Consider the following 26,108-nt stretch of genomic DNA (forward strand, 5'->3'; position numbering starts at 1 on the left):
CCTTTCCCTTCTGCAGGGGATCTTCCCAACCCAGGGATTGAACCCAGGTCTCCCCCATTGCAGGCAGATTCTTTGCCAGCTGAGCTACAAGGGAATCCCCTCAAAATGTAATATTTTGAGTTGTTATTGTCAATTCACAATGTTCAATGCCCCTTTTGGAAGAAATAAGTTCTGTTTGGTAATCCTTAAAACTTGATTGTGAAATGGTGACATTCCAAGTCCTTTAAAAATGTTTTGAATCAAAAGTTATAGTAGATAAAATATAGCTTGGTTTTATCTATAAAAGAGGTTTCTATTCTGTCTGTATGACTGACTGGAACATTAACCATCTTCCGTGCCCCTTAATTGTTACAGCTTTGGTGAACAGATTCCTAGCAGTGCATTTCAAATGAGCAAACATGGGATTGATGACAGTCTCATTGTGAAGTCCTTGTAAATGATACAGTGTTTCTGCCAAACTATTCACAGTATTTATTTAGCTGCTGAGGAGGTGAGGGGCAGGTTGCTTAATGTTCCAAACTTCCTGTGTGCAGAGACCTGTGCTACTGGATGTCTATTTCTTTCTCTGCCTTGGTTATTTAGGGAGGCCCTTTTCTTTTCAAAATAAATTTTAAATACATAAGTTAAAAACTTTGCGAGTCAGCCTTTTTCTTTTTTGTTCCTCTGAATCCTTTTGGTTTGTCCAAAGAAGAATATGTCAAGTAACTTACAGACTTTTATTCTTTCTAATCACAGAAACAGGCATTTAGATGGAAACCCTTAAAACAAATGTAGTAATAAGCACAGATAACTACATGGAAATAACTGTTGTTGGTTGTTGTTCCATCACTCAGTCGTGTCTGACTCTTTGCGACCCCATGGACTGTCGCATCCCGGGGTTCCCTGTCCTTCACCATCTCCTGGAGCTTGCCCAAAGTCATGTCCATTGCCATCCAGCCATCTCATCCTCTGTCATCCCCTTCTTCTCCTGCCTTCAATCTTTCCCAGCATCAGGGTCTTTTCCAGTGAGTCTACTCTTTGCATCAGGTGGCCAGAGCTTCAGTGTCAGTCCTTCCAATGAATTCAGGGTTATTTCCTTTAGGATTGACTGGTTTGATCCCCTTGCTGTCCACGGGACTCTCGAGTCTTCTCCAACACCACAGTTCAAAACATGAATTCTTCAGTGCTCAGCCTTCTTTATAGTCTTGAGTCTCACATCCATACATGACTATTGGAAAGACCTCGTGGGTGACATCTCATTGTCTCTTGTCTCTGTGGCTTTCAGTAAGCCATGTGGTCTTAAATTGTGCTTAGTTTACCAATTTGAAGAAATCAGAATTTTAGAGCAAGCTTCCTTCTTAAGTAGATTTTAAGAATTAGAATAGGTTGATTTAAAAACTGTATATAGGCAATTCCCTGGCAGTCTTGTGGTCAGGACTGCATCCTTGCATTGTTGAGGGCCTGGGTTCATATGTTGAAATATATAAGGAAGAAGCTTGGAGACAGGAAGGGGAAGAAAAAGACACACATACAATATCACTTCCAGGTCAGAAAACTAACCTGTGAAAGTCCTTGTGGTGTTTGTTTAAAGTAATAAGAAAAGTCTATATAACTGCAAGTAATCAGCCTTTTCAATTCTGATGCTGTATTAAGATGTGACAGTCTTTATGCCCATCTCTTGTCCAGTATATTGGCTTTGCATTATAATAATTTACTTTTTATTGAAAGGGAAATGAAAAATAATTTTAAAAAAATAAAATTTATTTATTTAATTTTGGCTGTGCTGGGTCTTTGTTGCTGTGCATTGCCTTTCTCTAGTTGTGGCGAGCAGGGACTACTCTCCAGTTGCAGTGCGAGGGCTTTCTATTGCAGTGGCTTCTCTTGTTGCAGAGCATGGGCTCTAGGGTGTATGGGCTCAGTAGTTGTGGCACATGGGCTTACTTGCCCTATGACATGTGGAATCTTCTCACACCAGGGATAGAACCCTTGTCCCCTGCATTGGCAGGCAGATTCTCAACCACTGGACCACCAGGAAAGTCTGTCAAGTATTTCTTACTGCTGGTATTATTTGTAGAACTTGTATGTGTATTTCTTTTATATGTTTTGAATAAAATATATCAAAAGTTGTCTACAGTTTTATTAATTTTTTCTGTTAGCTTAAGAATATTTTACCTGAATTATAGTTACATAGTAATTATTTAGAATATTGAACAAATTCTGAATTTTTAACAACAGATAAAGGTAAAATGAACGTGACCCTTTTAACTAAAAAAGTGTTAGCATGGCAGTCCCTAAACTGACAAGCTTTTAAAAACATTATACACACACGCACACATATAATGCGTGTGAACAATTCTGCTAATAATTTTGTGAATGATGTAGATGTTTTAGATTACAGTTTCTTAGAGGGGGAATTTTATTCACATATCCTTTTGTTTGCAATTTCATGAGGAAGTTTTGTAGTTCATTTAGTTTATGAGAGAGAATTTCAAGTTCATGAAGAAAATTTTTCAGAATTGTCCATCTGAAGCTTTGTGGAAAAATATGGATGAGGCTGAAGAGGTACTAGATGTGGTGGCAATGCATGTATCAAGGTGATAGTGGCAGTGTACTTTCCATTTCTCTTAAAGTATGCTTATTTACAGTGTTGATTGGGGGAAGGAATTCTCATGTTATTAATATTACCTGGCTATGTAATTTGCTATGATATATATTATATGCTAGAAACTGTCAGATATGGCACCAATTTTAACAGATACATACATGAAGTAAGAGTCAGTTTCTTAAAGTTGCTAAAGGGATTAATAATTAGTGGGGCTTTTTGGTGATGGTTGCAGTGCTTAATCATAACACATTTGTCTGAAATTTTATCATCAAAGGTGATCTTATCTATAATTGGGGTTTCCCTGGTGGTTCAGATAATGAATAATAATTTCTGAGTTCAGTTGGAGATAAAATTTGGTTTTTTGCACTGTCAGTTTGACATGAATCACTTAAATTGAAATGGGATTTTTTTCTGTTGTTATTGAGTGTGTAAAGAGAAGATACTTGTGCTCTGAAACCACTGAAACATAAGCTGTCTATAGTGTAAAAATCAATGATTAGATATCTGTTGATTTGGGGGATAAAACCAAGTGAAATGTGTTTTAGTTGCATTCAGACGACTTTCAAGGAGGAACAGTAAAGGTTTATGAAAAGGCCTTTAGAAGAAGCCAAAGTCAAGGATAATAAATATTCTTAGGATATTTCTTAGTCTTTTGCCCCTTACTTTTATTTAGAATGAAACTATTTCCACTCTTATTTTAAGCTTAAGTAAAACATTGCATTTTAAATGTCTGATTTATTTCTGGATTTCACAGACATTCTTGGCCTGTTTTATTGTTTTTGTCCTTCTGCCTCATTTTTACTTTTTTAAGATAGTTGAAATTGTCTGAATTTTCAAAAGAGAGAATGTCTTTCTAAAAATCAGTATTATGAATGAAATGTATTTGTTACGGTGGACTATTCCAGCTGCTAAATGAAGTTTTTATTTTGAAATTTGAAACTCTTATTTGTGATGGATAGCTTGTAACTCTTATTTGTGACTGATGGCTTTTTTTTTTACTATAGTTTTGACTTTTTTTTTATGATTATTCTTTCCCTGAAATATTGGTATCTTAAGTTTTTTTAAAAAAATTAATTTTGGTGTGTGTGTGTGCTCGTGCTCACACACGCTCTTCTTCCTTGGTGTGCACAGGCTTTCTCGAGTTGGGGAAGTGGGGACTACTCATGGTCATTGTGCCCCCGCCACCCTTGTGGAGTACAGGCTCAAGGCACCGGCTTCAGTAGTCCTGGTGCAAGGGCTTCAGTTGCACTCGGGTATGTAGAATCGTCCCCCAGACCAGGAGTCAAACCCATGTCCCCTGAGTTGGCAGGTGGCTTCTTAAATCCACTGCACCTCCAGGGAAGTCCTTTAAGTTCTCATAAAGAATTCACCTTCTTGGAAGGAGGAGAACTAACATGTCTGCTGTTGTTTATTTGCAGTCCTGGAGAAAACTGATCTAAAATCCACACTGTTTTGCCTCATTTTGAGTGGGGCTGCTTTAAGTACTGTTAATTTCCAAAGGAATAAACATTTGCTCATTCCCTCCTTAACACAGTTTTGGGGTTGTTAGCATGAAGGCATACATGTTTAGCGGTGTGTGCTTGAAGAGCTGCTGTTCTTCAGTCGCTCGGTCGACCCCATGGACTGCAGCACGCCAGGCTTCCCTGTCCTTCACCATCTCCCGGAGCTTGCTCAAACTCATATCCATCGAGTGGGTGATGCCATCCAACCATCTCATCCTCTGTCGTCCCCTTCTCCTCCTGCCTTCAATTTTTCCTAGCAGAGGAGTACCCCCATCTAATTAATTAATTAATTTTATTGGTAGTGTTTTTTACATTCCCATCAGTGGCAGGCATACTGAAGAGCCTGTATTCTGGAAACATTCCTTTCCAGTTTATTGGGCAGTAAGCTACACACTTCTGTCTTTTGGGATCACCTTAGCCAGCCAAGCCTTTTTTTGTATGCTGAATATGGAAGATGGAAGTGTTTGCTTTCTAATTGCTCTGGTGAGCTTAACTTCCATTATGGAGATTTATGAATAGGTCGAGTTCCTTTTTGTTTTTCCATTTTTTATTAAGTACAGCATTTCAGTAAGGCTTTTGAGAGGTGTAGGTAGGTGTTGCCAGCGTTAGCGTTCCGTGCGGAATAGGCAGTCGGTGTTGGAAACCAGTGCTAAGCTGACCCATTTTGACTGTATTAGGAGCCTTGCTTTCATTAGGAGCCTCTGCTGCTAGGGAAAAGAGAACGAGCGAGGTAGACTTAGAGCTGAGTGTAAATGAGCAGAGTTCATTATGTGCCGCCTGGGCAGCCAGTGCCTCTGAATATTATGGGGAGAGGTAGGAACTGCTTGTTTGTGACTTAAACCAGCCTAAACTGGAATCATCCAGTTTGAGTTGGCGGCTTGCCACCTCCCAGAGGCTTCCTTATTTTGCCAGTTTTTGCCCGGCCCTCAGCGCAGGGGGCGGGGCCTGCGCATGGGGGCTGGCCCGATTTGGGGAGGAGCGCCTGGGAAGTGGCGCAGGTCAATCCCGGTGTGTTCCTAGGGAGGCAGCCTTTCAAAAAATTCAGGAGCCTAAGACTAGAAGCTGGTGTGAACGCCACTCCTAAGTGCATCTTTCCATTATTACTCTTTTGTTTTAACTGTAACTTTCTATCTTCTGCCCCTTAGAAACTAAGGCTGGAAAAATAGCTTCTGCTGTACCGCTGCTTGGGTATATCACAGCATGTTCTGCGTTTGGTGATACAGAATTTATTACCCCCGCAATTAATCAATTATCAGAGTTCCCCAGGAACTTGCTTTTAGTTGTTAGTCTGTTTGCAGTGAAGAACTCTCTGCCATGCCCCTTTTCATTCTTTTCACCGATCTGCTGGGATTTATTTTGGCTTGTTAGGTGGAAGGAGTGAAAAATAGGTTTGAGGGATAAACTTGGGACTTGGTATCTTGTGAGTTTTAATTTAACCTTGATGTAAATTTTTAAATGTTGCTTTAAAAATTAACAAAAAGTAATTTAAAGTCCTAAACAACAAACTTTAAACTTAAAAATACTGTGCCAGATTGTATTTGATTTAGAAGCAGAGTCAAAACAAAAATGCTTAAATTGCAGATTTTTAGTGTCATGACTGCTTTGTGCATAGGCTCTTTCCAAACTTTACTCTTTGACAAATAAGGGAGTTAAATATGCTCTAATTCCTGGTCAGAGAACACTGAGAAGTCACTAAAATATTAAAGCCACAAATAAAGGAGTGCATTTATTTTTGTCTTTATAAGTGCCAGAGCTATATAGAAAATGTAAGTGCCTATAAATTTATGTTTTAAACTTTTGGAATGAGATTGAAACCTGTGTTAGTCTTTTTTTACTTACGGTAGAAGTTTACTTACAGCGGTTTTGGAGACTTTGTTATTGTCTTTTATCTTTTGTGAGTTGTTTTCACTTGAAGGCTGTCTATGGTCTTTCTCAGAAGCCATGGTATAATTTTACCCTGCACTGAACATCCATGCACAAATCTAAAGGAAAATGTGATACTCTCCTTTTAAAATAAACAGTAGCATTTTCTGAAGCTTAGAATTAGCCAAGATTTCATTGCCTGCCTCCTCTTCCTAGTTTTTTTTTTTTTAATCTGTTTCTTCGAGTACAAACTGAGTGTTTACCCTTATCTGTAAAGGATTTTGCGATTTCCTCTTGTGAGAAAATGGAAAGAGCACTCTTTGATAATTTATTTACTTAAATTATTAGTCATTTGTTAAACTAAATACTATTAGGGTTTCCTGCTGCTACAAATTGTATAAAATCACTTCTGTGGGACATTTTCCTATGTCTACTTTGTAGGATAAAGGAACTTCTCTTTACCGGGTATACAAGATAATAAGTGAAATATATTTTAAAATTAACTTTGCAAAACAGAGTTGGTTTTCCTAAGAATCTGAGTCATACTCTTAAAAAAACTTCTCTTGGTGTAGAATGGATTAAAAGTATATTCAAATATATGGTGATAATAATATGTATCCTTCGAATCAGATTGGAAAATATATAATTCAAGTAAAATAAGATTGGACTTTTTTTTATATTTTATTTATTTTTAAAAAATTATATTTATTTTTGGCTGCCTTGGGTCTTTGTTGTTGTGTCCTGGCTTTCTCTGGTTGTGGTGAGGGGGGCTGCTCTCTAGTTGTGGTACACAGACTTGTCGTTGCGGTGGCTTCTCTTGTTGCGGAGCATGGGCTCTAGGGTGTGCAGGCGGTAGTTGTGGTGCACGGGCTTGGTTGCTCCACGGCATGTGAAATCTTAGTTCCTGGGACAGGGATCAAACCTGAATTCCGTATATTGGCAGGTAGATTCCCAAGCACTAGACCACCAGGGAAGTCCAGGGGACATTTTAGAATTTGACTTGGTTAATAACCTTTTGAGTTTTTCTTAATGCCGTTAAATTAGGGGAAAAAAATTGTTTTAAACTTGTGTGAATTGTTGGTACAATCCCAGATAAAGGATGGTGGTTTTGTTTTTTTTTTAACTTATCAACAAAGATAGTTTTTAAATTTTAAAGTGATAAGTACCCAAGAACTAAGTTCTACTTTGTTTATTCCTCTATACTCTTGAAGTGGAAATGTATATTTTCAGGGATCAGTCTGCTCACTTACTAGAGCTATCTGGAATTAAAATGTAAACTTACGTGACTTTAACAAAGTAACACTTTTCCGTTAGTTTTTCTTAGTGGTTTTTGTGTATACTGTAACAATTATTAATTTATTTTAGAAAATATTTATTTCTGCATTTATGGCTGTGCTAGGCCTTCATTGCTGTTCTCGGGCTTTCTATAGTTGTGGTGAGCTGAGGCTACTCTCTGGTTGCAGTGGCTTCTCTTATTGCACAGCATGGACTCTAGGGCTCACGGCTACAGTAGTTGCTGCTTGAGGGCTCTAGAGCATGGGCTCAGTAGTTGTGGCACGTGGGCTTAGTTGGCCCCGCAGCATGTGGTATCTTCCTGGACTAGGGATTGAACCCCCATGTCTCCTACATTAGCAGGCAGATTCCTGCACTGGACCATCAGTAACAATTATTTTAAAATGTGCTAAACCTCTGAAGTGTTACCTCTCATAAATGGTGTTTCTTTTAAGTACTGTAATGGCTTTAACATGTTCTTGTTGTTCAGTTGCTCAGTCATGTCCGACTCTTCGAGGCCCCATGGACTGCAGCACGCCAGGCTTCCCTGTCCTTCACCAACTCCCAGAGCTTGCTCAAACTCATGTCCATTGAGTCGGTGATGCCGTCCAACCATCTCATCCTCTGTTGTCCCTTCTCCTCCTGCCTTCAATCTTTCCCAGAATTGGGGTCTTTTCTAAGGCTTTAACCTGGCCTCTTATTTAAGGATGATGTGCTTGTTTATTGGGGAGCTTTCTGGTTCTAGAACTCGGTTGTGCATTAGTGTATCCACTAGCCACATGTGGCTGTTGAGCACTTGAAATTTGGCTAGTCTGTGCACCAGTACTGATCCACGCTGTAACACGGATGAACCTAAAAAAAATGCTTAGTGACAGAAGATGGTAGGAAAGACCACATATCATATGATTCTCTTTATGTAAAATGTCCAGAATAGGTAATTACAGAGACAGGAAGTAGATTAGTAGATTAATGGTTACCTTGGGCTGAGGATGGAAGATAATGGGGTGTGCTGCTAATAGGTATGCGTTTTTTTCCTTGAACAATGCAGATGTACCAAAGTTACATTATGGTGAAGATTGCATAATTGTATAGATATGCTAAAAACTATTAATTGTATACTTTTAAATGGGTCAGTTTTATGGTATGAAGTTATATCTCAGTAGAACTATTTTTAAAAAATACAAAATTCTGAAGATACAGCAAAACAAAGTTACTAGTTTTTATGTTGACTGCATGTTGAAATGACATTTTGAGTATATATAATAATATATTTTACATTAAATAAAATACATTATTAAATTTCACCTGTTCTTACTTTTTAAGGTGTGGCTACTTTAAATTACATTTTTGTCTTCTATTGAATTTCTGTTGGACAGCACAGTTGTAGGAATGAACTCTATCAAGATGGAATGTCATGGAGTAATTTGTGCATCCATATTTAGTGCTTTTCATTTTTTTTAGAGAATAGCACCCATTATTTTTATTAATTCTCATGATCCTTCTATTCTTTTGAAATTACTGATTAATGAGAAAAGCTCTTGGGACTTTTCATAAAGTCCCAAGACTTAAAATATAGTCTTTGCCGAGTCTGTCTTTTTCAAATTTAGGATTGATCAGCCTAAAATATTAAAATGCATGTTGATTTCCAAGGTGGCCAAGGGAATGTCTCAGTTGTTGAAAACCTTTAATGTGTAAGTCTCCAATAAATTAATCTTCCAAGAAGAAAATTAAGTCATCTTAACGGTGATATTTTTTAATTTAAAAAAGAAAAACCTCAACCCCTTAATCTGAAGGTAATTTTTAAATGATGGCTAATACTTTTGATAAAGGTTTAAAGTGTGTTTAAAATACCTGGAATTCTGGTGTTGGAATTAGAATAAGACACACATTTAGTAGATACTTGCCTTGTTTCTAGATGTGATTTATGTAACCAAAACTGGGGAATTCTCTGATTCTTTGAGTGTTATTTTTGATCCTGGGGAGGGGCACACTCCACTCCTGAATGTCATGAGTGTCATGGCAGTTGGATCCATTTGGAGTGCAGCTTTGTGTTTGTTTCCGTTGGAAGAAATCGCAGAGGAGTTGTTTAAGAGGAAGGACTTGAGGCTGGAGTTTTTTAGTGAGTAATTTGAAGTCATTTGTAAATAAACACATGCATCAAGCAGTGGGTGGCTTTAGGCTTCCTAGTGGGGAGTTAGGTGCCTTGGTAACCTCTTGAGTATGGAGCTGCCTTAATAAAGAGTTTAGAAGTGGAAAATAGCAAGCCTCTTTTTAAAAATCTGGATAGGAAAGAGATACAATTAGCTCCAAAGTTAAATTGGAGAAAGGCAAAACCCAAAGTTCAAGTTTACTTGTGGGTTTGGTAAAGACATACCATTTGGGAATTTAAAAACAACAACAACAAAATGGTTTTGCTTGATCTGTATGCTTTCTTGGTTTATGCCTTTTAAACCATTTAGTTGTTCATACAAGAAATAGATCTAGTTTTTATACCATGTGTAGTTGAGGAAATAAATCCCACTAAATTAGCAGTTTAGATTTCTCCTCAGTTTGTCCCTTGAATGATACATCCATCCCATGGATGTTCTAAGGGCTTTGCTGCCTTACAGAATGATGTCTTATTCCTTAGGCAGATGTGTTCTATCTGCTTGTCACTTCTAGGATGCCTTCATGTTTGATGCTCTTTGCTTTGAGTTACCTGAGTATCAGGTTTTGTGAGTCTTAAGGTTTTGTGAGTCTTACATTGCCAAAAATGTAATGACACTGCAGGCTGAGGCTTTTTGGAATTTAAGCTAAAGGTACTCTTGACCCTAGAGGAAAGGCTACAATGAGAATATATACATAAGTAATTTTCCCACTTTATCTGCTACAAATTTTTTTTCTGCTATGAATTTTGCACTTAGCAGAATCTGTCCAGGCAGAATCTGATCACATACCTGCCCTGCCCCCAAATCTGTTACAAAAAAAAAAATAAGCTGCACTTTGTGACTAGTTTTCTGCTAACCCATCATCTTAAAATTAACTTGGAAGTTTTTTAGAGCCCCATGAAGCCCATCAGCAAATATGCTATGCAATTCTTAGTAATAGATTTATAAGAGCTTAGCCACTTTCCAATTTTTTTCCAATAGCCAATTTTTGCTATTATTAGAACACTAAGATTTGAAACCACCAAACTATGGTTTCTTAAAAATATTTATTCAGTATTTATTTATTTGGCTGTATTGGGTCTTAGTTGTGGCGTGAGGGATCCTTTTGTTGTTGTTGTGGCACATGTACTCTCTAGTTGTGGTATGAGGGCTTAGTTGCTCTTGGTCATATGGGATCTTAGTTCTCCAACCAGAGATTGAACCTGTGTCTTCTGGATTGCAAAATGGATTCTTAACCACTGGACCACCAGGAAGGTCCTCCAAATATGTTTTTCATGCCTAAACTTGTAAGCCTTCAATTTTTAAAAAATTGTGGTAAAATATATATAGCATAAAATTACCATTTAACTGTTTTCAAGTGTACAGTTCAGAGGCATTGAGTATATTCACTTTGTTGGACAACTATCACCACTGGTCATCTCCAGAACTTTTTCATCTTCCCAAACAGGAATTCTTAACCATTAGACAATAGTGGTTTCTCTACCCTAGTCCCATTCTTCTCTCCCCTAGTCCCTAGTAACCACCATTCTACTTTTGTCTCTATGAATCTGACTGTTCTAGGTAACTCATAAAAATGGAATAATACAATATTTGTCCTTTTGTGTTTGGCTTATTTCACTTAGTACAATGTTTTAGAGATTCATCTATGTTGTAGCAAATGTCAGAATTGTCTTCCTTTTTAAGACTGAATAATATTCCTGTAGGCTTTTGGGGAAGTAACCTTTACTTACCTAGCTGTCATTCTATAGATTCACTATTTCCATATTCCTTCTTTTTAATTCTACTAAAAATAGTATCAGTAATAAGCTTAAAAACATTAACTTGCAGCTGTAATTGCACCCAGAAGAGTTACTTGTACTTAATTATTTTGTGACCAAGCTAACTACACATAGCATATTTAAGCTCAATTTTAAATAGTATTTTCCACCGAAATAAGGTGCTCTTTAAAAAATTGTCCTTAATAATTTTTTTTTTCCTTCATTTATGTAAACTGTTGAACTTTAGAATAGGAAGGTAAATAAAACCAATTATTTTAATTACTGCAGTTGAATTTAGCACTGCTTTAGTGACCATGAACTCTACACCTGTTTAATCTTATCTACGTATAAAGCAGAGAAAGTACCTAAGGTTTAGTCATGCTTGATATTTACAAATGCTCATAGGTAAAGGCTAGGTGGAAACTAGAACCCAGAAAAGTTAATTTTTGAAGTGTAGATTTTCTGTTATACTTAGAAATCCTTAGAAAATAAATTATTTATTTTTTATATTAGTAGAAACTGATTGCAGTGTAAAGAAAATTATTGCTGGTGGATTGTGGCTCTGCTTCTAGCTGTGTCTTTTGAGATAAAGGTTACACACAGGCATGTGCACACACATGCATGCACGTGCACACACACACACCTGTGGAGTATTACTCAGCCATAAAAAGAATGAAATAATGCCATTTGCAGCAAGCAACACAGTCAGACCTGGAGATTACCGTACTAAGTGAAGCAAGTCAGAAAGAGAAAGACAGTATCTTTTATCACTTATATGTAGAATCTAAAAAGATGATATAAGTGATTTTATTTACAAAACAGAAATAGACTCAAAGACGTAGAAAACAAACATATGGCTACCAAAGGGGGGAGGGATAGATTAAGAGTTTGGGATTGACAAATAAATAGTACTGTACATAAAATAGATATACAGTAAGGACCTACTGTGGACTTCCCTGGTGGCTCAGAGGGTAAAGCATCTGCCTACCATGCGGGAGACCCGGATTCGATCCCTGGGTCGGGAAGATCCCCTGGAGAAGGAAATGGCAACCTACTCCAGTATTCTTGCCTGGAAAATCCCATGGATGGAGGGGCCTCGTAGGCTACAGTCCATGGGGTCGCACAGAGTCGGACACGGCTGAGCGACTTCACTTTCTTTCTTTCTTTCTTTCACTTTCAAGGACCTACTGTATAGCATAGGGAACTAGATTCAATATCTTGTAATAACCTACAGTAGAAAAGAATCTGAAAAAGAGAATATAAATATATAAATAACTGAATTATTTTGCTGTACACCTAAAACTAACAAACTTTGTAAATCAATTATACTTCAGTTAGGAAAAAAACAGATAAATGTTGAAAGAAAAGGAGACAAAACTTCTATTGTCAGTTTCACTATTTCAGTTAATCATCATATTTTTTAGATTAGATCTTTTCCCATTAGAAGTTTGTGTGGTTTCTAATGATAGAAGAAATATGTGGACCAAAACAAAATTGACATTAAAATATTGGTTCCATAATTTAAAAATGCATTTTCACTCTTTAATATATTAATACAGTTTTTCTCAATAAATATCCTAAATACCAAGAATTTAAACTAACTTTTCATTAACTTTCGGTCTAAAGAGTTTAATTTATAATTTACACAGTCAAGACCTAAAATGCTTTCCCCATTTCTTTCCAGATAGTTATGGAATCACCAGTTAGAGCTGACTCATTTCTCTGAAATTATTTCTGGGGAACCGTTACCTTGATAAGCCAGGTTGTGAGACCTCTTGATTCAGCAGAGCCTTATTGACAAAACCCAGCACGTAGCTTGTTACATTGACTGATTTGGAATCTCCCCATTTTTTTCTAAGGAACAAAGAGAAGTATAGGTCATTTTGTATTTTACTTCTTAGGTTTTGTGTGTATGTGTTCAGTTCAGTTGCTCAGTCGTGTCTGACTCTTTGCCACCCCATGGACTGCAACATGCCAGGCTTCCCTGTCCATCGCCAACTCCCAGAGCTTGCTCAAACTCATGCCCATCGAGTTGGTGATGCCATCCAACCATCTCATCCTCTGTCCCTTTCTCCTCCTGCCTTCAGTCTTGCCCAGCATCAGGGTCTTTTCCAGTGAGTTGGCTCTTTTCATCAGGTGGTCAAAGTACTGGAGCTTCAGCTTCAGCATCAGTCCTTCCAATGAATATTCATATTCAGGACTGATTTCCTTTAGGATTAACTGATTTGATCTTCTTGCAGTCCAAGAGACTCTCAAGAGTCTTCTCCAGCACCACAGTTCAAAGCATCAATTCTTCAGCACTCAGCTTTCTTTATGGTCCAGCTCTCACATCCATACATGACTACTGGAAAAACCATAGCTTTGACTGGACGGACCTTTGTCGGCAAAGTAATGTCTCTGCTTATTTAATATGCTGCCTAGGTTGGTCATAGCTTTTCTTCTAAGGAGCAAGTGTCTTTTAATTTCATGACTGCAGTCACCATCTGCAGTGATTCTGGAGCCCCCCAAAATAAAGTCTCTCACTGTTTCCATTGTTTCTACATCTGTTTGCCATGAAGTGATGGGACTGGATGCCATGATCTACATTTTTTGAATGTTGAGTTTTAAGCCAACTTTTTCATTCTCCCCTTTCATCTTCATCAAGAGGCTCTTTAGTTCCTCTTCACTTTCTGCCATAAGGATGGTGTCATCTGCATATCTGAGGTTACTGATAATTCTCCTGGCAATCTTGATTCCAGCTCGTGCTTCATCTAACCCAGCATTTCGCATGATGTACTCTGCATATAAGTTAAATAAGCAAGGTGACAATATACACCCTTGATGTGCTCCTTTCCCAATTCTGAACCAATCCCTTGTTCCTTGTCTGGTTCTAACTGTTGCTTCTTGACCTGCATACAGATTTCTTAGGAGGCAGGTAAGGTGGTCTGGTGTATGTGTATAGGGAAAGGGAAGTCGCTCAGTCGTGTCCGACTCTTTGCAACCCCGGGGACTGTAGCCTACCAGGCTCCTCCATCCATGGGATTCTCCAGGCAAGAATACTGGAGTGGTTTGCCATTTCCTTCTCCAATGTGTATAGATAACATGAAATTTACCATTTTAACCATTTAAGTATACACTTTAGTGACATTAGTACATTACCTTGTTATGCAGCAATCACTGCTATTCATCTCCAGAACCCTTTCATCTTTCCATTAAACAAGAACTCTTCATTCTCTTCTTCCCCAGCCCCAGGCAGTGCCATCATTCCTTCTGTCTTTATAAATTAGACTGCTCTAGTTACTTCATAAAAATTGAGTCATACAATATTCACCCTTTGGTGAATGGCTTATATCATTTAGCATAATATCCTCAGAGTTCATCCAAATTTTAGCATATGCCTGAATTTTCTTCCCTTTTAAGGCTCAATAAAATTCCATTGTATATCGATACCACATTTTGTTTATACAGTTGTCTGTCTCTGTACCCTTGGGTTACTTCTACTTTTTGGCTATTAAACATGCTATGCATGTGGGTGAACAGATATCTATTTGAGCCCCTGCTTTCAGTTCTTTTGGTTATATAGCCAGAAGTGGAATTGCTGAATGGTTGTGGCAATTGTAATTTTTTAAGGAACTACTATACTGTTTTCCACAGTGTCTATACCGTTTATTTTTCCACCAACAGTGCACAGGAGTTCCGGTTTCTTTCCATCCCAGCCAACATAGTTACATTCTATTTTTTGATAATAGCCATCCTAATGAGTATGAGGAGAAGGCAATGGCACCCCATTCCAGTACTCTTGCCTGGAAAATCCCATGGACGGAGGAGCCTGGTAGGCTATAGTCCATGGGGTCACTAAGAGTCGGACATGACTGAGCGACTTCACTTTAACTTTTCCCTTTCATGCACTGGAGAAGGAAATGGCAACCCACTCCAGTATTCTTGCCTGGAGAATCGTAGGGATGGCGGAGCCTGGTGGGCTGCTGTCCATAGGGTCGCACAGAGTCGGACACGACTGAAGCGACTTTCCATGCATGCATGCATTGGAGAAGGATATGGCAGCCCACTCCAGTATTCTTGCCTGGAGAATCCCAGGGACACAGGAGCCTGGTGGGCTGCTGTCTGTGGAGTCGCACAGAGTCAGACACAACTGAAGCGACTTAGCAGCAGCAGCAGCAGCAATGAGTATGAAATGGTATCTTGTTTTGATTTGAATCTTGCTAACAGTCATGTTTAGCATGTTTTCATGTGTGCCTTGGCCATTTGTTTCTTCCTTGGAGAAATGTCTGTTCAAGTTTAAAGATTCTCATTTTTGCATCTGATGGGTTTTTTTTTTGCTGTTGAGTTATATTGTCATTCTTAAAGGCAATTTTTAAAATGTCTTAAAGTTATAAGGCAAAATACCCCCTTAAGCTCTTTATGCAGAATAGAAGATTTATTTATTTCTCTGACCATGGTACTTTGGTGAGAAAAATATCTAGTTGTGATACTGAACTATCATCTTAAATCTCTAGGTTGAGAGTAAAGAAAGTTATTGAGTTGAGGAACAATTTTAACATGAATTGGAGTAGTTACCATTGATGTGAACCTGATAGAGTAGGAGTAGCTGTCCTGTATATTTCACCCAATTATTTCACCATTTATTCAAAAATTATAAAACAGTTTTGTCTGCAAGTACTTTGATCCTGCTGTTGACATGGCAAAGCACATATTATAAAAAGCTGTGTGTGGTTTCCCTTTTTGTTATGTTTTCCAAAATCAAATGACATCAGAACATTTTTGATCCTAGCTTCCTCTCAGTCTAATCTATAGAAGTTGACCTTTTTTTTTTTCTGTAAGTTTTGGCATTATTCACAGATTTTTATGAAGTGATAAATACGTATTTAAAAATATTCATTTATTTGGCTGCATCGAGTCTTAGTTGCAGCACATGAGATCTTCGTTGGGGTGCACAAACTCTCTAGTTGTGGCTCTCAGCTCAGTAGTTGCAGCTCCTGGGCTCCAGAGTACTAGGGCTTCAATAGTTGTGGCACTCGGGCTCTCTAGTTGTGGCACTCGGGCTCTCTAGTTATGGCATGTAGCATGCACTCCTATGGACACAACTAGAACTCAGTAGTTGTGGCACAGGGGCTTTAGTTGCTTTGTGGCACGTGGGATCTTCCCGAACCTGGGATTGAACCCACATTTCCTGCATTGCAAGGCAGATTCTTAACCACCAGACCACCAGAGAAGTCCGTGAAGCAATATATTAGTAATAAGGAAGAGTAGTGACTTTAAGGATCCCATGTATGAATTGCAGGTTAAAATTAGCACGTTGGATTTGCAAAAGACAGGAAAGCAGTCAAGGAAATAATGTAGGCTGGGTTTTCTCAACCTTGGTACTATTCATATTTGAAGCCAGATAATTCTTTGTTGTGGGGACTGTCTTATGCATTGTAGGATGTTAGTAGCATCCCTGGCCTCTGCTCACTAAATGGCAGTAGGCTTCACCCCCACCCACAATTGTGACAACCAAAAATGTCCCTTGGAGGACAAAATTGTCCCAGTTGAGAGCCACTGATGTAGATCTTCACAGTTACAAGATTGTTGAATGAAATAGAATAATGCATCCAAAGACTCTGGACTTTGTTAGATATTTAAAGCATTGTGTTATGTGTTATAGTTGTGCTTTTTCTTTCATCCTAGCAAATGTCTGTTTAAAAAATCTACAAAGTTGTAGATGACAGGATCCATGAAGTGTTTTTGTTTTTACAGTTAACAGTGATTTTTCAGTCAGGTTAATAATTTGTGTCGAAGTCCTAGAATCTTGGCTAGAACAGCTTGCTTTTCTTAAGTAACTAATGAAACGTTAAAGAAGAAAGACCTACTTTGCAGTTTCCAACAAAGTCATATTTTATCAGAAATTGTCACTTCACTCTTAGATACTGAATGTAGGTAATTACCTTCATTTTATTGAGCTTGGTGTACTTTCCTAGGCATCAATTCCAGTTGCTTGCATAATTCAAGTCAATAATTTCTTGGAGGCACACATCCATTATACATTGGGCACCATGGCCAGACTCTGTTTACAAAGATGAATCCAGTCTTGGACTTTTAAGAGTCCAGTAAATGAGTGGTTATAATACAGAGTGAAGAGGTTTGAGACAGACATTATAGTAAAAGAGGTTTGGAAATACACAACTAATGAATGCTTGTGGGTTGGGGTGGGGTTGTCAAGAACAGCTGCAGAGCAGGAGGTTAACTTTGGATCTCACTAATCCTTGAAGGCAAATCAGGGAAGTACAGAAAGGTGTCTTCAGTAGGAACAGGTATAGACAGAGCTCTCATATTGCTGTGTGCTAGGCAGAGTGCTAAGTAGTTTGTCATCCCTAACTCATTAAATCCTCACCACAGCCTCTTATACATGATAGGTATTATGACTATTTATATGCAAGAAAATGAAAGATTAGAGAGGAAGTAGTTTAACTAAGGACTTATATCTGGTAAGAAAAAAGGGAGGTACCCATGATTAGAACCTGGTATACCCTTGTTTGTTTGTTTTGGCTGCACTGTGAGGCGTGTGGGATCTTAGTTTCCCACCAGGGACAGAACCCATGGAAGCACAGAATCGTAACCACTGGACCACCACGGAAGTCCCTAAACTGGTATACTGTTATGTGGATAGATCATTGTTGTTATTTAATCGCTTAGTTGTATCTGACTCTTTTGTGACCCTGTGGACTGTAGCCCACCAGGCTCCTCTGTCCATGGGATAGATCGTTAGTGGGTAGGATAAAGTGTGACAGGAGAGTGAGAATAAGCAACTAGACAGTTAGTTTGGGGCCAAGTTGTAAAGGGTCCCCTCTCCCATGTTGAATAATATGGAGGTGTCAGAGCTGGAAGATTTGGAGGGAGCTGGAGAGTCATAGAATCCTAGAGTTAGCAGGACCTTTGAAGGTCTCATAACCCACTAGGGAAATTAAAGTTTAGAGAGGCAAAATGAGGTACCTTGCCAGACTGCACAGTTGAGTATTTCCTTCCTGATTTTCTTATAAAACCAAAAAACCACAGACTTAATTCGGCAATTCAGGTTGTATCAGGAGTGGTGGAGTGTAGAATGGAATTAGGATCACATCAGACCATCTACTAAGCTAGTGGAGTTTTTGTTTTTAGTCTTGTTTAAACTTTCTGGTGGGCTCAGGACCCTTTTACATTTTTAAATTACTGAGCTTTTGTTTATTTTGTACTGTCTCTTGACATTTTGCCATATTAGAAATTTAAACTTTAATTTGAAATTTTATTGATTCATTTGTCATAACATTTTTCTTTCCTTTTAAATTTTAATAGTTTATTTGAGCAAAAATCTAATTGAATTGGGCACTGCCAAACTGGAAGTGGTTAGGAGTGCTCCATCAACAGGAGCTGGAGGGAAAGACTTTTATGGAGAAAAGCAAAGCAGAAAAATTATTTGATCAGTTATAGCTTTAGCATTTGCCTTATTTGGAAAAGCCTGACTGGCTGTTGGTTATTGGTTGTCCTTGGGTTTGATTTCCTAATCTTGAGGCATTTGCAGGCTTAGATTTTGGTTTACTTATGTAGGGCTGTAAATTATTAGAGCCTCCTCAGTCTAATGGTCTCCTTGCTTAATTAACACCCTCCCCTGATTTTGGCCCTCCTCTCATACCGGAGAGTTTAACCAGAAATTTGGTGTAAGTGCCACTCTTGGTCACCATCAGGTTGTTGTTTTTGTCTAGGTGTGAAACTGATAGGTTATGAGTCTGGTCTGTGAAAGAATTGTTTTTGCTGTTCATCTCATTGTTCATCTTATTTCTCTCCAAGTGAAATGAGACCATCTAATGTATTTCTGATGACTACAAACATGAATTTAAGACCCTTGAGAGAATACAGCCCACCAGGGAGATTATAATGATGACTGTCAGTTGGATAATACCAAGAGACTAGAAAGCTCCTTAAGACTCTGTGGGAACCTGACAAATTGGTATCTAATAAAGCAAAGAATGTACCCAAAGGGGCATTAACCTGTCTTAAGCCAAGTGGCTTCTTTGTTAATTTCCTGTGTTTCCTCCAGTATCAGAGGGATTGATCCAGGTATAGCAGGAGGTATTTGCTATGGCACAAACTTATGGCTTATTTTGCCAGTAACTGAAAGCAATTCTGTTACCCCAACCACCTTAGGGACTTTTGTTGTGCAACTATGGCCTTAGCGGTAGATTTAGTGACAGTTGCCAGAGTTAAGGACATTGTCTTCTTGTGCATTTATAGAGGAAAAAAGCTAGTGGCACAAAGACAAACCGAATAGTTTCATATTGGAGACAAAGATCTTCATCCATGATCTTGGGAGAGCCATCTACCTCAACTTGTCTGCTTCTGGGGAGGAAGCTCCATAGTCAGTTTTAATTTTAGCTCTCTAGCTGGGTTACATAACTATCTTTTAAAACAAAAAAGAGTGAGATGAGTGGCATCTCAGCAGATAGCCAGATTCTCATAACTACTTCTGTATTCAAATTGTGGTTATAAAATTTTTATATGAAAAAGTGTGAAGTATTTGAAGAAAATGTGGCCTCACACAGATACATAATTGCAATAGGGAGGACCTCAGAGACCCTCAAAAGGACCTTGGAGATCCCCACAGGTCTTCACACCACATTTAGAGAACTGCTGCACTAAAAAGATAAGGTTGTCTTGAAAATTTGGACTTTTGAAAAACTGGCCTAAAGGGATTATTACCTGGTATGATGATACGTTCTGTTTAAGAAATTCGATCATTTTACCCCTTCATTTTATGGAAGCCCCAAGGACAGCAGGTACATTTTGAATTGCCCAGGCCTGATGGAAAATCTGCATTCGGTGTCTTTTATCTTAAGCTTATATATTGACTATATAGAAAGAAAAAATGGTTAGTTGTGTGATCGAAGAGAAGAAAGATTGTTGGAAAGTTGTCACTTGAGATTAACAAATCAACAAATCAGGCTTCTTAACTGTTTTAACTGCCAAGTTTTTTAGTCACTTTCCTGGTTCCTTTAAAAAAAAATCCACTTAGGCCATACTTTTGTTTCTCAACAATTTGGTGAAATGCTTTTTCATATTCCAGCTTAGAAAAAACCCAGCATAGATGCATATTTATCATAATATGTGTGTGTGTGTGTGTGTGTGATTGGATGTTATTCTTGTGTGTGAACAAATTTATCCCTGAGTCATCTTATAAATGGGCTTCCCAGGTGGCTCAATGATAAAAGAATCCCCTTGCAGTGTAGGTGATACAGGAGACTTGAGTTTGATCCCTGGGTCAGGAAGATCCTCTGGAGGAGGAAATGGCAAGCCACTCCAGTATTCTTGCTTGGAAAATTCCATGGACAGAGGAGCCTGGCAGACTACGGTCCATGGGATCGAAAGAGTTGGACACACTGAGTGACTGAGCATATCTTATAAACAGACATATGCAGTATCTTGACATTTTCAGTGTTAAGAGTCAAATGCTCACTGTAGTTCTGTGTATAAAATGGCTGTGGAAACAGTAATGGTTACTTATTTGACAACATAATTTTGTTTAAGAGAATCCTGGCATCCCATATTCTGTTTGCTTATCAAGAATTACTATGTAACCAATCACTTGTATTTCTCCACTATGGAAAATTTTGATCAGATCAACTTGTTAGTTTTCTGAATAATTTTTCTTTCCGGGGAATAGGGTAGAGGGCTGTGTCACATGGCCTGCGAGACCTTAGTTCCTCTACCAAGGATAAACCCTAAGCCCACAGCAGTGAAAGTGCAGAATCCTAACCACTGGATCAGAAGGGAATTCCCCTTAGTAATCATAATTTTAAAATTTTAAGCACATAATTCAGCCTTAATTGTCTTATGTGCTTAGGAAAAGTGCTTAGATTTCTTTTAAACTGTAATTCTTTCAGGTTCTTTACCATTTAGAATTTTTAAGTGATGTTGAAAATATAATACTGATATGGTCAGGTAAATTTTTATTTATAGTTTTTTTATCAAAGTGAAGTTGACTTACAATATTGTGTTAATTTCAAGTGTACAGCAAAGTGATTCAGTTATACATCAGTTCAGCCGCTCAGTCGTGTCTGACTCTTTGCAACCCCATGGACTGCAGCATGTCTAGGTTTATCATAGCTTTTCTTCCAAGGAGCAAGCATCTTTTAATTTCATGGCTGCAGTCACCATCTGCAGTGATTTTGGAGCCCAAGAAAATCTCTCACTGTTAGCTTTTTTTTCTTTTTTCAGATTCTTTCTCCTTAGGTGTGCTCAGTCGCTCAGTCATGTCTGACTCTTTTTGATCCCATGGACTGGGGCCCACCAGTCTCCAGTCTCCTCTGTCCATGAGATTTCCCAGGCAAGAATACTGGAGTGAGTTGCCATTTCATTCTCCAGGAGATCTTCCTGATACAGGGATCGAACCCATGTCTCTTGTGTCCCCTGCATTGCAAACGGATATTTTACCCACAGAGCCACCATTGGAAGGCTTATAGGTTGTTAGAAAATACTGAGGATAGTTCCCTGTGTTATATAGTAGTTGGTTATCGACTTTATATATAGTAGTGTGTATATATTAATCCCAAACTCTTAATTTACCCTCCCTCCCACATTCTTTTTTATGGCTGAGTAACATCCCATTGTATACATACACCATATCTTATCCATTCACCTGTTGATGGACACTTAAGTTGCTTCCATATCTTGGCTTTTGTAAATAATGCTTCAGTGAACATTAAGGTGCATGAATCTTCTCAAATTATGGGGTTTTAAAAAATATTTATTTAGTTGGCTGCATTGGATCTTATTTGTGGTACACAAGAGCTTCACTGTGGCACAGGGGCTTCTCTCATTGTGGCATGTGGGCTTCTCTCTAGAAGAAGTCTAGCCCATACCCAGACTCTAGAGCACATGGGCTCTCTGGTTGTGGCAAGTGGGATCTTAGTTCCCCGACCAAGGATTGAACCCACATCTGCTGCATTGGAAGGTGGATTCTGAACCCTGGGGCCACCAGGGAAGTCCCCAAGTATGTTTTTTCCTGGATATATTCCCAGGAGAGGGATTGCAGAATCATATGGTAGCTCTGTTTTTTAGCTTTTTATGGAACCTCCCAGTGTTCTCCATAGTGGCTGCACCAATTTAAACACATTTCCACCAACAGTGTAGGAGGGTTCCTTTTCCTCCACACCCACTCCAGCATTTATTATTTGTAGACTTTTTGATGATGGTTATTCTGATCAGTGTGAAGTGATACCTCACTGTAGTTTTGATTTGCATTTCTCTAATAATTAGTGATGTTGGACATCTTTCTGTGTTTCTCTTGTGGCCCAGTAAATTTAAAGCCCACTTTCTTAAAGCTATTAGTTGATGCATCTTCATTACCAATACTTTAGACAATGTAGATTGGAAAGCTTCCTATTAACAATTCTTGGCTTTTAAGAAACAACTAAAATACTGTACAGGCTTCCCTGTATAGTATGGCTCAGCAGTACAGAATCCGCCTGCAATGCAGGAAATGCAGGTATGATTCCTGGGTCAGGAAGATCCCCTGGAGGAGTAAATGGCAACCCACTCCAGTATTCTTGTCTGGGAGATCCCATGGACTGAGGAGCCATGTGGTCTATAGTCCAAAGGCTCACCAAGAGTCCAATACAACTGAGCAACTGAGCACAAAATACTACACATTGTAAGTTTTGATAAACTCTTGTGATTTTTCACTTTTAACAAGATTCTGAAAATAAGAATTTTTAAAAGTTAATATTGACACAAAAATTCTGAGCATTTGGTTTTTCTTTCAGTTTATAGGGCTGAAAAGTATTTGGGGACCTGTTTTGATTCAAGATCTTGAAATCCACAGTAAATTTAACAAATTACACTGGAAATATACATTGCAGTTTTGGGTTAGCATATTAAAATCTGAACTCAAAGGTTATATTGTTTTATCATTTCACGAGTTACTTAAAAACATTTCCTTCTTTTTAGTTATAACTCCAAATTGATCAGCAGATATTTCTGCCAGTTAAATTTTATATCTTGTTTCAGAATTGGTGTGGTAGCAGGAAATTAAACAAAAGTGTGATGACATGTCTATCATTGTTTTATGCTTTCAAATCATTATCATTGATTCCTCTGCATTTTTATAACATAAACAGAACTTTGTTGGCTCATTATTTTGGTACCCAGAAATTCTGCTCCTAGCCATGTTTGTTTACATCTTTCCCCACTATTGCTAAGGAATTTTGGTGTATATAATGGTAGTATTGATGGTAAAGTGTTTTCCTTAATGATGATTTTATGGTTCCTTGAAATTAAATCAATAAGTCACATACATATTTTATACTGTAGTCATCTGGTAGCCTTGTGAATAATCTTGTTTTGCTTGGAGTATGTAATACATATAACAACCTTTTTTTTTCCTTCTGTGCTAAAAACAGGAGATTAATTTTGGTAACCTTTGATTTGAAGGGGGCCTTCCAGGTAGCAGTAGTAGTAAAGAATCTACCTGCCAATGCTGGAGATGCAAGAGACTTGGGTTCAATCCTGGGTCAGGAAGATCCCTTGGAGAAGGGGATGGCAACCCACTCCAGTAATCTTGCCTGGAAAATTCCATGGACAGAGGGGCCTGGAGGGCTACAGTCCATAGAGTTGCAAATAGTTGGATACAACTGAGCACACATGGGTTAATTTGAATGAGAGTAGTGTCCTATTTGGGCTTCCTGGTAGCTCAGCTGGTAAAGAATCCACTTGCAATGCAGGATACTCTGGTTCAATTCCTGGGTTGGGAAGATCCCTTGGAGAAGGGACAGGCTACCCACTCCAGTATTCTTGGCTTCCCTGGTGGCTCAGATGGTGAAGAATCCGCCTGCAATACAGGAGACTCCGATTTGATTCCTGGGTCAGGGAGATCCCCTGGAGGAGGGCATGGCAACCCACTCTAATATTCTTGCCTGGAGAATCCTCATGGACAGAAGAGCTTGGGGGGCTACAGTCCATGGAGTGTCAAAGAGTCAGATATGACTGAGCGACTAAGCTCAGCACAGCACAGCATCCTGTTCAGTTTGTTGACATTGTTGAATTGCTCAGTTGTGTCCAACTCTTTGTGACCCCATGGACTGCAGCACGCCAGGCTTCCCTGTCCTTCACTATCTCCTTGAGTTTGCTCAGACTCGTGTCCATTGAGTCAGTGATGCCATCCAACCATCTCATCTTATTCACTTAGTAGTTGTAACACTACTTTTACTTTATAACCTAGAAGAAAATTTATTTTTGTTGATGGGAAAACTGAAGCCCAGTCATTTCTAGGAGGCCTGGTAGTGATGACTTGTGATTCTGTCTTGAGGCTTTTATCCATAGTAGTTTGTATTTTGTAACTCAGATATCTCCTTTTGGCTCTTACTGGCGTAGGTTTATTTCTTTATGTTTTAAACTGCAGAAAACTCTGATAACTTCATAAAGTGTTTTATCTTTTGCCTTATTATGTGAGAACTAAATAAAAATGCTGTGTTAAGTTGTATTTTCTTATGGTATTCCACCCCCCCCGCCCCAATCTGAGGTATTAAAAAAGCAGTAGCAAGTTGGTCTCAGTTCTTGGAGTTGGACTTACTCACCTGACTGGTTCAGAGTTTGTTGTGGATGTGAGAGCTCTAGTCTGAGTGCAAATGACAAAAACTATAAAATTTTTCTTTTAGGGAGTGTGCCTAAGGTGCATTTACCACCTGTGCCCCACCCCCCAGCCCCCATCCTGAGTTGTTTGCTTAAAGAATTAAGTCTTCCACTATAAGGAGCTGAGAGTATGAAGCAAAATTTCAGAACTCTGTAAATAACAGAACCTGTAAATAGCTTTTTATTTTTAGTGTATTTGGAAATGCCATAAAAGAACTTAAAGCCATAGCAGTCTTGCACATGGAGTACTGAAATGATAATTTAAATATTTCTCACATGGTTCTTGGGCATTATAAACTTGTTATGTCTGTCTCTTATTCTGACCATGTTGCCGTGTTGGTTATGTTTTCTCCTTGTCTTTCTTTTTTCCCAGAATTTATTTATTTTTAGTTGGAAGATAATTGCTTTACAGTTTTGTGTTGGTTTCTACCATATATCAACATGAATCAGCCATAGGTACATGCACATCCCCTCCCTCCTGAACCTCCCCCACCACCTCCTACCCCATCCCACCCCTCTAGGTTGTCACAGAGCAGCAGATTTGAGCTCCCTGTGTCATAAAGCTCCCTGTGTCACCAGCTATCTGATTTTACAGATGGCAGTGTATATGTTTCAACGCTACTTGCTCGATTTGTCCCACCCTCTCCTTGTCCCTGTGTCCACAAATCCATTCCCTATGTCTCCATTACTGCCCTGCAGATATGTTTATCAGTACCATCTTTCTAGATTACATATATATGCGTTAATATATTTGTTTTTCACTTTCTGACTGACTTCACTCTGTATAATAGGCTCTAGGTTCATCCACCTTACCAGAACTGAGTCAAATGAGTTCCTTTTTATGGCTGAGTAACATTCCATTGTGTATGCATGTACCACAACTTCTTTATCCATTCATCTGTTGATGGACATGTATGTTGCTTCCATGTCCTAGCTATTGTAAATAGTGCTACAATGAATATTGGGGTACATGTGTCTTTTTCAATTATCATTTTCTCTGGGTATATACCCAGTAGTGGAGTTGTTGGATCATCTGGTAGTTTTATTCCTAGTTTTTAAAGGAATCTCCATACTTTTCTTCGTATTGGCTGTATGAATTTGCATTCCCACCAACAGTGCAATAAGGTTTGCTTTTCTCCACACCCTCTCCAGCATTTATTGTTTGTAGATTTTTTGATGGTGGCCTCTGACCAGTGGAGTGATAGCTCATTGTAGTTTTGGTTTGCATTTCTTTAATAATGAGCAATATTGAGCATCTTTTCATGAGCATTTTTTTTGTTTGGGTTGTTCGTTTTTCTGGTATTGGGCTAGATGAGCTGTTTGTATATTCTGGAGGTTAATCCTTTGTCAG

The 26,108-nt window shown here is 38.5% G+C and overlaps 1 protein-coding gene and 1 non-coding gene across 9 annotated transcripts in view; both read left to right on the plus strand.

Moving 5' to 3' along the window:
- The window catches only part of SPEN (spen family transcriptional repressor), an 88,575-nt gene that overhangs the window by 33,097 nt on the left and 29,370 nt on the right, over positions 1-26,108 (plus strand). The gene's annotated exons all lie outside the window — the stretch shown is intronic.
- Positions 3,492-3,572, plus strand: LOC145508095 (small nucleolar RNA SNORD83). Its single transcript, XR_014055357.1, has one exon. It is a non-coding gene; the product is annotated as a small nucleolar RNA SNORD83 (small nucleolar RNA).

Source organism: Giraffa tippelskirchi, chromosome 5 (genome assembly GCF_054371585.1).
Source record: "Giraffa tippelskirchi isolate mGirTip1 chromosome 5, T2T-mGirTip1v1.2.pri, whole genome shotgun sequence".
Lineage (NCBI taxonomy): Eukaryota > Metazoa > Chordata > Mammalia > Artiodactyla > Giraffidae > Giraffa > Giraffa tippelskirchi.